Source organism: Trachymyrmex septentrionalis, unplaced genomic scaffold, assembly GCF_001594115.1.
Source record: "Trachymyrmex septentrionalis isolate Tsep2-gDNA-1 unplaced genomic scaffold, Tsep1.0 scaffold129, whole genome shotgun sequence".
Taxonomy (NCBI): Eukaryota; Metazoa; Arthropoda; class Insecta; order Hymenoptera; family Formicidae; genus Trachymyrmex; species Trachymyrmex septentrionalis.
The window spans coordinates 274275-278877 of record NW_017304428.1 but is presented as its reverse complement, the minus strand read 5'-3'; the positions used below and the strand labels follow the sequence as shown (position 1 = coordinate 278877).

At 33.7% G+C, this 4603-nt stretch overlaps 1 protein-coding gene across 8 annotated transcripts in view; it reads left to right on the top strand.

Annotated features, from left to right (window-relative positions):
• LOC108756606 (rho guanine nucleotide exchange factor 12) overlaps positions 1-4603 on the top strand; it is a 262375-nt gene that overhangs the window by 222530 nt on the left and 35242 nt on the right. The gene's annotated exons all lie outside the window — the stretch shown is intronic.

The window sequence follows — 4603 nt, the reverse complement described above, 5'->3', positions numbered from 1 at the left end:
GCGTTTCTGCTAACTAATAATGATACAATATATACACGCACGCACGCACGCACGCACGCACAGAGGGTGTCCCACGTAACTGTGATTACGATTTTTCCGATGATCTTATAAAAATTATTTTGAATAAAAGTTGATCAGTTTTTAATCGGCTACAAATTGCAATAATTAAAAAATTTGCAAAATATTCTTTTTGAAGAAAAAAGTCAAAGTCCCTAATTTTTTTAAATGGCACTACGTATTTTTTACATAATATTGTAACTAAATAACTCAAATGAGTTCAATGACCTACTATACTATGACCTTGAGATGACCTTAAAGTTAGACATGTAAGAGTAATGAACGGATATTAATAAGTAGTAATAATATATATAAGCTATATAAATAGAGAAATATAAAAATTTTTTTTAAATTGTAAAATTTTTTAAATTTAAAATTAAGGAGATGCTGGAGTGGCTAAATTGTCGAGACTTCGAGATTGATATAAATCTTCGATTTACTGAATGGAATCAAAAATCCTTTTACAGGATCAAAGTAAATCAAAATTCCGTAGTGCTGCAATAGACTTTACTAAAATCGAAAAAAAGTTAAAAACTTACAATTTTTTTCAACTCGTAGAGCTGTCGTAGATGTTTCCTTAATACAAAAGTTTTATAGCTCAGATGGAAGTGCATAGTACAGCACTAACAACAAGTGTGTTACGTGCATAAACAATATTGAATTTATGAAACTAAGATCAAAAACTTAAAAAGAATGATTTATATCGATCTGCAAATGACGTGTAATGCTGAGCGAAGACTCAATATAGGAATAGTAAACTCAGCAATAATTATATTTAGCAGTAGGTGTTTGATCTTGCAAGAGGCGTTGCAATATATTAGATAAGGATAGATGAATGCGTTTGAATGAGACATAACGACATATCATAAATACACGAAATGAATAGAAGATGTCACTATTATCGAATTTGGAATTAAAAAAAGTTTGCACTAGTGACCTCGAAGTTCGGCCGTCATTCCAGCATCCCCTTAAAGATGTATAAAAATTATAGTGTGACTGTTACGAAGTTTAATACTGACTGATATAGTTCAGCCTATAATTTTGGGTTGGCGGAAAAGTTTTGCGGATTTTTAAAACTTAAACAAAAAAATCGCCTTTTATAATAATTTATTTAATGTATTGATCGTCTTGATCTACAATTTATTGCCAACGCTTCAGTAGATCCTTAATGCCGCGTAAAACCATTGGGATTTGTAGGCGAAAAAATCAGCTAGGTGATTTCGGACGGCCTCCATAAGTCGAATTGTTGACTGTTCGACTTATGGAGGCCATCCGACTCAAGACTGCTTTGCAGCAAGCAAAACAAGTGGAATCGGAGGGTACAAAGTTTGGCGAATATGATGGGTGCTGCATCATTTTCCAGTCAAAACTCTGCATTTTTTCTTCGTGATAAAAGAAGTGGTCAATCGTTATTATGATGGAAGACCACACCCTTCCTATTCGATAATTCTGGCCACTTTTCTTGCACTGCTTTGCGCAATTTGTCAAGCTGGACGTAGTACTTCTTCGAATCTATTGTTTGGCCCTGCGGGAGCAGCTTGAGGAATAGCACTCCTTTGTAGTCCCACCAAATATTGAGCATTATCTTCTGCGGATGCAAATCAAGTTTCGCCGCCGTTTTTGAAAACTCGTCTGATCGTACCACGTCTTCTGCCGCTTGATGATGTTGTAGACAATCCATTTCTCGTCTCCAGTGATGATCTGTTTTAGAAATAGGTCTAGAGAATTTTCTTTTTAGGAGAGACTCACACAAAAATTTGGTGCATGATGTTCTTTTCGGTCAGTTTGTACTCATACACGGTCTTTTTCATCATGCCAAGCTTTTTCAATCGATCCACAACGGAATATGATGAATGTCGAGGCACTCTGCAATCTCTTAAGTCATTAAATGTCGATCACTCTTCACTGCAGCCAGGAGGTTGGTCGTCGTAAGCAGCATTTAGTCATCCAGAGCGTGGTACATCTTGGAGGTTAATACTCCGGAATGGAAGCGAGCAAAATATGTTTCGCATATATCCGCGCTTAAGGCCGAGGCATTATACGAGGTCTGTTCAAAAAGTATCGCGAATTTTGTGTTTTTTCAAAAATTATTTATTTATTCATGAATATCTATTTTGTCCTCTTCAAAGTAATCCCCATCAGATATTATACACTTGTGCCAACGTTTTTTCCAATCCTCGAAGCACTTCAAAAAATTATTTTTTGTGATCTTGTTCAGCTCCTCCTTCGATGCCGTCTTTATCTCCTCAATCGTAGCGTAGCGTCGTCCTTTCATGGGCCTCTTCAGTTTCGGGAACAAGAAAAAGTCACAGGGGGCCAGATCTGGGGAATACGGTGGCTGCGGCATCATTAGTGTGTTGTTTTTGGTCAAAAATTCGCGCACAAGCAACGATGTGTGAGCAGGGGCGTTATCATGGTGCAAAAGCCAATTTTTGTTCTTCCACAAATCCGGGCGTTTCTGGCGGATTGCTTCGCGCAAATTGCGCATAACTTGCAGGTAATATTCCTTATTGACCGTTCTAATTGGCCAATACTATTTTCTTCACTTCATCAATGTTTTCGTCTGTTGTTGACGTGCTCGGGCGTCCGGCACGCTCTTCGTCGTTCACATCTTCTCGGCCCTCTGAGAACATTTTGTACCACCGATAAACGTTGCTTCGGTCCAAGGTAGCTTCACCATATGCCACAGTCAACATTCGGAATGCGTCCGCGCACTTAATTTTGTTTTTCACACAAAATTTGATACAGATTCTTTGATCCATTTTTTGGAATAGGCAAAAATCGAAGACGAGCCAAAACACGTGCAAGCAAAGCAGCTGTCAAAAATTAACTGAACATTCAAAATGGCCGAACTTGTCGGCATAAGTGAGAGACATGAGTACCAACATAACGCCACAAAAAATCGAAAATCGAATATACGTAACCCGCGGAAATTCAAAATTCGCGATACTTTTTGAACAGACCTCGTACATGGCGCATATTTTACGCTTAGCGTCTGCCGCTTTATGACTTTTACAGAATAAAAACAGCACAATATATCGAAAATGCAATTTTTGCTCTTCTATTTTACTTGTATGCCATACACGCAAAACACGTCCGATCAAAACAAATACTTCTGTCAAATGTCAAGCGTAGTGTTACTTGTCAAAAAATGTGCGACAGACTGGCATTTGAATAATACATGATATCTATTATATTTTCTAACACTAGTCATCTATTAAAATATTCGCAGAACTTTTTGTCCAACCTAATACATAAGCTTACTGTTGCAATGTTATATCTTATTTATAATCAGTATATATGTTTTGTGAAGACTTTCTGTATCTATTTTTTAAGACTATTTTTTAAGACTAGTTTTTTTATATTTAACAATTCATAAATTAGATGTTTGTTATAACAAGATTCCTCATTAAGAATTATGATATTTTCCCAATCAAAGGCATGTCTAAATTGCAATCTGTGTTTCGTTACCACAGAGCGGGCAGACGTATTCCAATGAATTTGGTTGCGATGTTCAGCAATTTTGGTTTTTGTCTGTCCGTTTGTTTCATGTATGTTGCTCACGTATGTTACCACATATGTTACCAAATTTATATCTTATTAATTAAGAATGTATATATTTTAAACGATTTATATTACATACGTTAATTGTTTAAATTTGATGTCCTTCTCTATTATATGCCCTTCTATTTTCTTTATATTTTATCATATTTATTTATATATGTGTACTTATATGCATTTATGTAATATATAATTTTATATAAAGATTTATAAAAAATGTATAAACAGAAACAGCAAAGCAAACTTGTGAATAATAACCCTGGTGAAAATTTTTCTTATAATTTTTATACGAATTATAACATTTTTCAGAAATACTCGAAAATATTTCGAAAGTTTACATCTTCTTTCAGAATTATTCATACAAGTGAATTCTGAAATATTCTGAAATTTCTCATCCCATAATTTTTGAAAAATATTTTTAAATTATTTAGATTAAATAACATTTCATTAGAAATTACACTTACAAAAAAATCTTAGAAATTTTACAATATTTCATAATTAACATATAATATATAAAAAATTCTGAGAACAGATATACATTTTCTAAGAAGTGTTCCAATTCATATAAAAAATAAAGTCATAAAATTATATAGAAATTCTGAAAAATTACACGAAAAATTTTGAGAAAAATTTTCACTAGGGAAGACAAAAACGAAAACTGAATCAACAAGTCACAGAAATTGATTTTATCCCTCTAGGATGACAGAATTTGGACATGATGTTGGCTACATATTATGTGTATGACATGTATTGAAATTAATATTTTTTTTTTACTACTGTGAAGCTGCAAAAAATTTATTTTTATTTTGGCGCGTGTGCATGCAGAATTCACTTTTCTCCGTCTTTCGGATTACGTGTATTTCTTTTTTATTTATTTATGTTTTACGATTTATCTCCATTTTATTGTATCTGAGTTCTGTTTTTACGGAGAGTAAACATCCAATGTAAAGTCATTTATATTTGAGGTTTTATATATATATATATA